An 11591-nucleotide genomic window follows, 5' to 3' on the forward strand; every position below is an offset into this window, starting at 1 on the left:
TGAATCCACTCTAACCACAGGTTGGAATCTCTAAACCCAGTCTCCAACTCTATCACCTCTTTCAAGTCTTTTGTCTCAACTATTTGCACTGGTCCTTGGCCCTGGATGATTATACTAGGAATACCAGTTGTGTTAGGGAGACTGATTAAACTCCGGCTGCCCATAGCATCCTTCCCAGCTTTTACCTCTGTCACCTGGAATGGTACCATAGTATCTGATAAAGACTGATCAAAACCAACATACCATAATCCAAGATCCTGGATCTTTACAGTTTTAATGGTAATTCGTACCTTTATACCACCCCTGTTCCGGAAAACAGAAAACTCTTTCCACCTTTACTAAACTCCATCTGTTCCCATATTGAGTGTGTGGGTTGACATAGCCACCCTTCTCAGTGTGAGCTATGACCTGATTCCATGAATTACACGGTGATTTACACAAATACCTTCCCCAGTGAACCATTGTTCTAGACTGCCAAGGAGTGAAAGACCCCAATTGGTCTATATAGAACTCAACTGAGATATCCTTCCCCAACTCCACTCTCACTACCTTACTATTCAGTTTCAGTGACCTTTTAAAATGCTTTGGTAAAATCGAATTTCCCTCGTCTACCATATGAGTCCAGTTACCCTTTTTGGCCTCCTCGGGGGGTTCATGGCATATCAGGAACATGGCTCCCACAACCATACAGCTCAGGATGGCCAGCCCACCTATAAAGCCCCGCCCTCTCCTAGAGAACACATCATCAGCAAGAGGCCAAAACACACCTCCACTTCTATGAACGCTCACAGCGGGGAAAGGTCGGGTATAAGGGAAGTCTTCAGTAGGAGTGTAACCCCCGTATCCTGTTGATACAGTTCTGCTCCTACCCCTATGATTGTTCACCAGTGTCCGTGTGTCCTACCCTCTTACAATGGGTGATGTGCACCCAGGTTGCTCTTTCAGCTATCCTCACCGCGAAGGCAGTCACCAGGAGTACTTGGTATGGCCCCTCCCACCGTGGCTGTTTCCAGTTTTTTCTCTTTAGTGATTGGACCCAGACCCAGTCTCCTGGTTGAATCTGGTGTGCCACCTCCTTCTGTAGTTCTCCTGTTGGGCATAAAACCTTTGACATACAGGTTTGGTTAATAAACAACCTTTTCATGTGATCAACCATACTGCTTTCCACTTCTATATCTGCTATATCTGCTCATGTGTTCAACCATACTGCTTTCTACTTCTATATCTGCTATATCTGCTCATGTGATCAACCATACTGCTTTCCACTTCTATATCTGCTATATCTGCTCATGTGATCAACCATACTGCTTTCCACTTCTAAATCTGCTATATCTGCTCGTTCCAATCGTCCTAATTGGGGCATCCTATAGGGTCTGCCAAAAACCTTTTCAAATGGAGACAATCCCTCCCTATCAGGGGTTATCCTAATAGTCATCAACACTATAGGCAAGCATTTTACCCAGTTCATCCCAGTAGTTAGGTGTGTTTTCCTTAATCTATTTTTTACAGATTGATTCATGCGCTCAATAAGACCAGCGCTCTGCGGAGGATAAGAACAATGTTTCTTCATGTTTATATTCCATTTCTGTCCTATATTATCAATGACTTGATTAGAAAAATGGGAACCATTGTCACTATAAATAGATTCTGGCAGTCCAAGTCTCTGGATAATCTCCTGACATAATCCTCTAGCCAATGTTTCTGCGTCTGCTGAGGATGTAGGAAACGCCTCCATCCATTTGGTTATTTATCAATAATTGTTAAACACCACTTCTTATTTTCATTTTTAGTTAATTCAATGAAGTCCATTTCCAAATGTTGGAATGGGTACTTAGCTGCAGGGTATTCACCCTGTGGTGCCCTTACTTTACCTTGGTGATTACTCTGTGCGCATATAACACAACTTGAACAACCATTTTTAAAATAGTTAGTTATTCCATATGCTTCAAAGTGTTGTCTAACTAAACCTATCATACCCCCTGTTGATACATGGCTTTGCCCATGGTGATTATTCACCCTGTGGTGCAACTTTTACTTTACCTTGGTGATTAGGTCACCCTGTGGTGCCCTTACTTTACCATATTACTCACCCTTTTGCCCATTACTTTAAAATGGTGATTACTCCACCCTGTGCTTACAACCTTGTTGATTACTAAACCAATATAACTTCCCTAGTTGTGGCTTTGCCCATTACTTTACCTTGGTGATTACTCACCCTTGGTGTACTTTACCTTGGTGATTACTCACCCTGTAGTATCAATGCTAACTGTCCATTCCTTTATGTAATGGCTGCCCATTCCTTTTACTCATCTAGCCTCTTTAATGGGTGCTCAAGCTGACTTTACCTTTAGTATTGCCTCAATGTGATGCTTATTCTCTGTGTCAATGTGGCTTCCATTACTTTAGTATGAGCCTGGTGATGTCTGATGGTGTGTGTATAGTTTTAGTGATTGCCTCACCCTTAGTGGTCCCATTGTCCATTCCTTTACCTACCAATGCTGATTCCATTCCTTTAGTATGTGCCTCAATGCTAATGCTGATCCATTCCTTGGTGCCTCAATGCTAATGCTTCCATTCCCCTTCCATTCCTTTAGTATTACTCAATGTGCTGTCCATTCCTTTTACTTTACCTTGGTGATTACTCACCCTAATGGTGTCCATTCCTTTAGTATGTGCCTTGCTAATGCTGGTCCATTCCTTTAGTATGGTGATTACTCCCCTTTAGTATGTGTGTGCCATTCCTTTAGTATGTGCCTCAATGCTAATGCTGTCCATTCCTTTAGTATGCCTCAATGTCCATTCCTATGTGCCCTGCTTTCCTTTGGTGATTACTCAATGCTAATGCTGTCCATTCCTTTAGTATGTACCTCAATGCTGATTGTCCATTCCTGTGTGTATCAATGCCTCCAATGCTGCTTCCATGCTGTCCATTCCATTCCTTTAGTATGTTTAAAATAGCTTATGTTCCATTCCTTTAGTATGCTTCAAAGTGTAATGTCTAACTATTCCTATCATACCCCCTGTTGATCCATTGGCTTTGCCCATGTGCCTAACAATATAGTCCATTCCATATTTAAATAGTGACTGATGTGTCAAAATGCTGTCCATTCCTTTAGTATGTGCCATGACTCCATTCCTTTCCTTTATTAATGGCTCCCATTTTGACCCATCTAGCCATTTCTTTAGTATGTGGCTCCAATGCTAATGCTGTCCATTCCTTTAGTATCTCTGTGTCAATATTAACTATGTCAATGCTAATGCTGTCCATTCCTTTAGTCTGCCTCAATGCTAATGTCCTTCCTTTATTATCCTCAATGCTTGTGCCCAATGCTAATGCTGTCCATTCCTTTAGTATGTGCCTCAATGCTAATGCTGTCCATTCCTTTATGTATTAATGCTGTCCATTCCTTTAGTATGTGCCTCAATGCTCTGTCCATTCCTTTAGTATGTGCCTCAATGCTAATGCTGTCCATTCCTTTAGTATGTGCCAATGCAATGCTAATGCTGTCCATTCCATTCCTTTAGTATGTGCCTCAATGCTAATGCTGTCCATTCCTTTAGTATGTGCCTCAATGCTAATGCTGTCCATTCCTTTAGTATGTGCCTCAATGCTAATGCTGTCCATTCCTTTAGTATGTGCCTCAATGCTAATGCTGTCCATTCCTTTAGTATGTGCCTCAATGCTAATGCTGTCCATTCCTTTAGTATGTGCCTCAATGCTAATGCTGTCCATTCCTTTAGTATGTGCCTCAATGCTAATGCTGTCCATTCCTTTTAGTATGTGCTGTCCCTTTAGTATGTCAATGCTAATGCTGTCCATTCCTTTAGTATGTGCCTCAATGCTAATGCTGTCCATTCCTTTAGTATGTGCCTCAATGCTAATGCTGTCCATTCCTTTAGTATGTGCCTCAATGCTAATGCTGTCCATTCCTTTAGTATGTGCCTCAATGCTAATGCTGTCCATTCCTTTAGTATGTGCCTCAATGCTAATGCTGTCCATTCCTTTAGTATGTGCCTCAATGCTAATGCTGTCCATTCCATTCCTTTAGTATGTGCCTCAATGCTAATGCTGTCCATTCCTTTAGTATGTGCCTCAATGCTAATGCTGTCCATTCCTTTAGTATGTGCCTCAATGCTAATGCTGTCCATTCCTTTAGTATGTGCCTCAATGCTAATGCTGTCCATTCCTTTAGTATGTGCCTCAATGCTAATGCTGTCCATTCCTTTAGTATGTGCCTCAATGCTAATGCTGTCCATTCCTTTAGTATGTGCCTCAATGCTAATGCTGTCCATTCCTTTAGTATGTGCCTCAATGCTAATGCTGTCCATTCCTTTAGTATGTGCCTCAATGCTAATGCTGTCCATTCCTTTAGTATGTGCCTCAATGCTAATGCTGTCCATTCCTTTAGTATGTGCCTCAATGCTAATGCTATCCATTCCTTTAGTATGTGCCTCAATGCTAATGCTATCCATTCCTTTAGTATGTGCCTCAATGCTAATGCTATCCATTCCTTTAGTATGTGCCTCAATGCTAATGCTGTCCATTCCTTTAGTATGTGCCTCAATGCTAATGCTGTCCATTCCTTTAGTATGTGCCTCAATGCTAATGCTATCCATTCCTTTAGTATGTGCCTCAATGCTAATGCTGTCCATTCCTTTAGTATGTGCCTTGCATTTACATATTGCTACTTTCTTTGGTAGTAAAACTGCCTCCAGTAAATAATATAATAATAGACTAATAGAATAATAGACCACTGACTGTAAACACAGGGGCATCACCTCATCGAGACGGGAGGAATAATAGACCACTGACTGTAAACACATCACCTCATCTAGACGGGAGGAATAATAGACCACTGACTGTAAACACAGGGGCATCACCTCATCGAGATGGGAGGAATAATAGACCACTGACTGTAAACACAGGGGCATCACCTCATCGAGACGGGAGGAATAATAGACCACTGACTGTAAAAACACATGGAGGAATAATAGACCACTGACACTCATCACCTCATCGAGACTTTAGGAGGAATAATAGACCACTGACTGTAAACACAGGGACGGGAGGAATAATCACCTCATCGAGACGGGAGGAATAATAGACCACTGACTGTAACACAGGGGCATCACCTCATCGAGACGGGAGGAATAATAGACCACTGACTGTAAACAAGGGGCATCACCACACGGGAGGAATAATAGACCACTGACTGTAAACACAGGGGCATCACCTCATCGAGACGGGAGGAATAATAGACCACTGACTGTAAACACAGGGGCATCACCTCATCGAGACGGGAGGAATAATAGACCACTGACTGTAAACACAGGGGCATCACCTCATCGAGACGGGAGGAATAATAGACCACTGACTGTAAACACAGGGGCGTCACCTCATCGAGACGGGAGGAATAATAGACCACTGACTGTAAACACAGGGGCATCACCTCATCGAGACGGGAGGAATAATAGACCACTGACTGTAAACACAGGGGCATCACCTCATCGAGACGGGAGGAATAATAGACCACTGACTGTAAACACAGGGGCCTGTCACCATCGGGAGGAATAATAGACCACTGACTGTAAACACAGGGGCATCACCTCATCGAGACGGGAGGAATAATAGACCACTGACTGTAAACACAGGGGCATCACCTCATCGAGACGGGAGGAATAATAGACCACTGACTGTAAACACAGGGGGAATAATAGACCACTGACTGTAAACACAGGGGCATCACCTCATCGAGACGGGAGGAATAATAGACCACTGACTGTAAACACAGGGGCGTCACACTGACTGTAAACACAGGGGAGACCTCGGGAGGAATAATAGACCACTGACTGTAAACACAGGGGCATCACCTCATCGAGACGGGAGGAATAATAGACCACTGACTGTAAACACAGGGGCACCTCATCCGGGAGGAATAATAGACCACTGACTGTAAACACAGGGACGGGAGGAATAATAGACCACTGACTGTAAACACAGGGGTCACCTCATCGAGACGGGAGGAATAATAGACCACTGACTGTAAACACAGGGGCATCACCTCATCGAGACGGGAGGAGGAATAATAGACCACTGACTGTAAACACAGGGGCATCACCTCATCGAGACGGGAGGAATAATAGACCACTGACTGTGTAAACGGGAGGAATAACAGACCACTGACTGTAAACACAGGGGCATCACCTCATCGAGACGGGAGGAATAATAGACCACTGACTGTAAACACAGGGCATCACCTCATCGAGACGGGAGGAATAATAGACCACTGACTGTAAACACAGGGGCGTCACCTCATCGAGACGGGAGGAATAATAGACCACCAGCTTATTCTTCCCTCCGTGTCTCTGAGTCAACACTGATGTCATGAATCCCTCCCTACAATCCACAGTCTGTGTGAATTCACGGTCATACCTAGGGAAAGCCAGAACAGTGTCAGATAACAATAGCTGTTTAATAGCCACAAACTGTTTCTCCGCCTCTTTTGTCCATATATTTAGTCATAGCCTTACCATAGATCAAATCACTAAGTAACCCTGTATGCAATGCAAAGTGTGGGACCCATGCTCTACAATAGTTCATCATTCCCAAGAAACTCATCATCTGTTTTTTGTTCAGTGGTTTGGGTGCTTCTAGAATGGCTGTCTTCCTGGTTGAATTAAGTGTTCTCCCTTCCTGAGTTATGGTGTGTCCTAAATAGATAACTTGTTCCTGCCAGAGCTGTAACTTCCCCTTATTAACTTTGTGACCGTGGTCAGCTAAGGAGAGGAACAGAGCAAGAATATCCTCTTTCAGGCCTCCTGTGAGGAGTTAGACAACAGGATATCATCCACATATGTCCAAATTTGACTTCCCTGGGAGGGTCGAATTTTCCAAGATTCCTAGTAATAGCCTGATTGTAGATAGTTGGGCTTTCCAAGTAACCTTGGACTAAACGACTATAAGTCCATTTTCTTCCTAAAAATGTGAACCCAAACCACCCCTGTCTGTCTGGGTGTAATGGAATACTAAAGAAAGCATTAACAAGGTCTATCACAGTAAAGGAAGCGTTCTCAGGCTTCAGCTGGTTTAACAGAGTATGTGGATCTGGTACACAAGGTGTTCTTGGTATCACACTGTTATTGACCCCCTGTAGGTCCATTACCATCCTCCAGTCAGTGTGGTATCACACTGTTATTGACCCCCTGTAGGTCCATTACCATCCTCCAGTCAGTGTGGTATCACACTGTTATTGACCCCCTGTAGGTCCATTACCATCCTCCAGTCAGTGTGGTATCACACCCCTGTCCATTACCATCCTCCAGTCAGTGTGATCACACCCCCTGTAGGTCCATTACCATCCTCCAGTCAGTGTGGTATCACACTGTTATTGACCCCCGTAGGTCCATTACCATCCTCCAGTCAGTGTGGTATCACACTGTTATTGACCCCTGTAGGTCCATTACCATCCTCCAGTCAGTGTGGTATCACACTGTTATTGACCCCTGTAGGTCCATTACCATCCTCCAGTCAGTGTGGTATCACACTGTTATTGACCCCCTGTAGGTCCATTACCATCCTCCAGTCAGTGTGGTATCACACTGTTATTACCATCCTCCAGTCCCCCTGTCCATTACCATCCTCCAGTCAGGTCCATAGGTCCACCATCCTCCAGTCAGTGTGGTATCACACTGTTATTGACCCCTGTAGGTCCATTACCATCCTCCAGTCAGTGTGGTATCACACTGTTATTGACCCCTGTAGGTCCATTACCATCCTCCAGTCAGTGTGGTATCACACTGTTATTGACCCCTGTAGGTCCATTACCATCCTCCAGTCAGTGTGGTATCACACTGTTATTGACCCCTGTAGGTCCATTACCATCCTCCAGTCAGTGTGGTATCACACTGTTATTGACCCCTGTAGCATTACCATCCTCCAGTCAGTGTGGTATCACACTGTTATTGACCCCTGTAGGTCCATTACCATCCTCCAGTCAGTGTGGTATCACACTGTTCACATTGACCCCTCCAGTCAGGTCCATTAGGTCCATCCTCCAGTCAGTGTGGTATCACACTGTTATTGACCCCTGTAGGTCCATTACCATCCTCCAGTCAGTGTGGTATCACACTGTTATTGACCCCTGTAGGTCCATTACCATCCTCCAGTCAGTGTGGTATCACACTGTTATTGACCCCTGTAGGTCCATTACCATCCTCCAGTCAGTGTGGTATCACACTGTTATTGACCCCTGTAGGTCCATTACCATCCTCCAGTCAGTGTGGTATCACACTGTTATTGACCCCTGTAGGTCCATTACCATCCTCCAGTCAGTGTGGTATCACACTGTGACCCCCTTGTCCATTACCATCCTCCCTGGTATCACAGGTCCATTACCATCCTCCAGTCAGTGTGGTATCACACTGTTATTGACCCCTGTAGGTCTTACCATCCTCCAGTCAGTGTGGTATCACACTGTTATTGACCCCTGTAGGTCCATTACCATCCTCCAGTCAGTGTCCATTACCATCCTCCAGTCAGTGTGGTATCACACTGTTATTGACCCCTGTAGGTCCATTACCATCCTCCAGTCAGTGTGGTATCACACTGTTATTGACCCCTGTAGGTCCATTACCATCCTCCAGTCAGTGTGGTATCACACTGTTATTGACCCCTGTAGGTCCATTACCATCCTCCAGTCAGTGTGGTATCACACTGTTATTGACCCCTGTAGGTCCATTACCATCCTCCAGTCAGTGTGGTATCACACTGTTATTGACCCCTGTAGGTCCATTACCATCCTCCAGTCAGTGTGGTATCACACTGTGACCCCTGACCATCCCCTGTAGGTCCATTACCCCTGTAGGTCCATCCTCCAGTCAGTGTGGTATCACACTGTTATTGACCCCTGTAGGTCCATTACCATCCTCCAGTCAGTGTGGTATCACACTGTTATTGACCCCTGTAGGTCCATTACCTCCAGTCAGTGTGGTATCACACTGTTATTGACCCCCTGTAGGTCCATTACCATCCTCCAGTCAGTGTGGTATCACACTGTTATTGATCCTCCAGTCCCCTGTAGGTCCATTACCATCCTCCAGTCAGTGTGGTATCACACTGTTATTGACCCCCTGTAGGTCCATTACCATCCTCCAGTCAGTGTGGTATCACACTGTTATTGACCCCCTGTAGGTCCATTACCATCCTCCAGTCAGTGTGGTATCACACTGTTATTGACCCCCTGTAGGTCCATTACCATCCTCCAGTCAGTGTGGTATCACACTGTTATTGACCCCCTGTAGGTCCATTACCATCCTCCAGTCAGTGTGGTATCACACTGTTATTGACCCCCTGTAGGTCCATTACCATCCTCCAGTCAGTGTGGTATCACACTGTTATTGACCCCCTGTAGGTCCATTACCATCCTCCAGTCAGTGTGGTATCACACTGTTATTGACCCCTGTAGGTCCATTACCATCCTCCAGTCAGTGTGGTATCACACTGTTATTGACCCCTGTAGGTCCATTACCATCCTCCAGTCAGTGTGGTATCACACTGTTATTGACCCCTGTAGGTCCATTACCATCCTCCAGTCAGTGTGGTATCACACTGTTATTGACCCCTGTAGGTCCATTACCATCCTCCAGTCAGTGTGGTATCACACTGTTATTGACCCCTGTAGGTCCATTACCATCCTCCAGTCAGTGTGGTATCACACTGTTATTGACCCCTGTAGGTCCATTACCATCCTCCAGTCAGTGTGGTATCACACTGTTATTGACCCCTGTAGGTCCATTACCATCCTCCAGTCAGTGTGGTATCACACTGTTATTGACCCCCTGTAGGTCCATTACCATCCTCCAGTCAGTGTGGTATCACACTGTTATTGACCCCTGTAGGTCCATTACCATCCTCCAGTCAGTGTGGTATCACACTGTTATTGACCCCTGTAGGTCCATTACCATCCTCCAGTCAGTGTGGTATCACACTGTTATTGACCCCCCCTGTAGGTCCATTACCATCCTCCAGTCAGTGTGGTATCACACTGTTATTGACCCCTGTAGGTCCATTACCATCCTCCATCAGTGTGGTATCACACTGTTATTGACCCCTGTAGGTCCATTACCATCCTCCAGTCAGTGTGGTATCACACTGTTATTGACCCCTGTAGGTCCATTACCATCCTCCAGTCAGTGTGGTATCACACTGTTATTGACCCCCTGTAGGTCCATTACCATCCTCCAGTCAGTGTGGTATCACACTGTTATTGACCCCTGTAGGTCCATTACCATCCTCCAGTCAGTGTGGTATCACACTGTTATTGACCCCTGTAGGTCCATTACCATCCTCCAGTCAGTGTGGTATCACACTGTTATTGACCCCTGTAGGTCCATTACCATCCTCCAGTCAGTGTGGTATCACACTGTTATTGACCCCTGTAGGTCCATTACCATCCTCCAGTCAGTGTGGTATCACACTGTTATTGACCCCTGTAGGTCCATTACCATCCTCCAGTCAGTGTGGTATCACACTGTTATTGACCCCTGTAGGTCCATTACCATCCTCCAGTCAGTGTGGTATCACACTGTTATTGACCCCCTGTAGGTCCATCATCCTCCAGTCAGTGTGGTATCACACTGTTATTGACCCCTGTAGGTCCATTACCATCCTCCAGTCAGTGTGGTATCACACTGTTATTGACCCCTGTAGGTCCATTACCATCCTCCAGTCAGTGTGGTATCACACTGTTATTGACCCCTGTAGGTCCATTACCATCCTCCAGTCAGTGTGGTATCACACTGTTATTGACCCCTGTAGGTCCCATCCTCCAGTCAGTGTGGTCACACTGTTATTGACCCCTGTAGGTCCATTACCATCCTCCAGTCATCCTCCAGTCAGTGTGGTATCACACTGTTATTGACCCCTGTAGGTCCATTACCATCCTCCAGTCAGTGTGGTATCACACTGTTATTGACCCCTGTAGGTCCATTACCATCCTCCAGTCAGTGTGGTATCACACTGTTATTGACCCCCTGTAGGTCCATTACCATCCTCCAGTCAGTGTGGTATCACACTGTTGTTTTTGACCCCTGTAGGTAACCATCCTCCATTACCATCCTCCAGTCAGTGTGGTTTCACTGTTGTTTTGACCCCTGTAGGTATTGTTTTTTAAGGTCTATCCTCCAGCTTTAATGGGTATTGTTTTTGGTAAGGTCTATAACTTCTGGCTTTAATGGGTATTGTGTAAGGTCTATAACATTCTCCAGTCAGTGGGTATTGTTTTTGGTAGGTCTATAACTTCCTCCTTCAATGGGTATCACACTGTTTTTGGTAAGGTCTATAACATCTGGCTTTAGTGGGTATTGTTTTTGGTAAGGTCTATAACTTCTGGCTTCAATGGGTATCACACTGTTTTTGGTAAGGTCTATAACTTCCTCCAGTCAATGGGTATCACACTGTTTTTGGTAAGGTCTATAACTTCTGGCTTTAATGGGTATCACACTGTTTTTGGTAGGTCTATAACTTCTGGCTTTAATGGGTATTGTTTTTGGTAAGGTCTATAACTTCCTCCTTTAATGGGTATTGTTTTTGG

At 45.0% G+C, this 11591-nt stretch overlaps 2 long non-coding RNA genes across 2 annotated transcripts; both read right to left on the bottom strand.

The window, feature by feature from the left end:
* Positions 1 to 5235: 5235 nt before the first annotated feature.
* Positions 5236 to 5703, bottom strand: LOC121843353. The gene is made up of 2 exons (XR_006081511.1): positions 5608 to 5703; positions 5236 to 5504 (listed from the first exon to the last, which is right to left on the bottom strand). It is a non-coding gene; the product is annotated as an uncharacterized LOC121843353 (long non-coding RNA).
* A 3209-nt stretch (positions 5704 to 8912) lies between these two features.
* LOC121843354 lies at positions 8913 to 10993 on the bottom strand. Its single transcript, XR_006081512.1, has 3 exons — positions 10975 to 10993; positions 8976 to 9064; positions 8913 to 8925 (listed from the first exon to the last, which is right to left on the bottom strand). It is a non-coding gene; the product is annotated as an uncharacterized LOC121843354 (long non-coding RNA).
* Positions 10994 to 11591: the final 598 nt, after the last annotated feature.

This window comes from Oncorhynchus tshawytscha, unplaced genomic scaffold (genome assembly GCF_018296145.1).
Source record: "Oncorhynchus tshawytscha isolate Ot180627B unplaced genomic scaffold, Otsh_v2.0 Un_contig_12850_pilon_pilon, whole genome shotgun sequence".
NCBI lineage: Eukaryota > Metazoa > Chordata > Actinopteri > Salmoniformes > Salmonidae > Oncorhynchus > Oncorhynchus tshawytscha.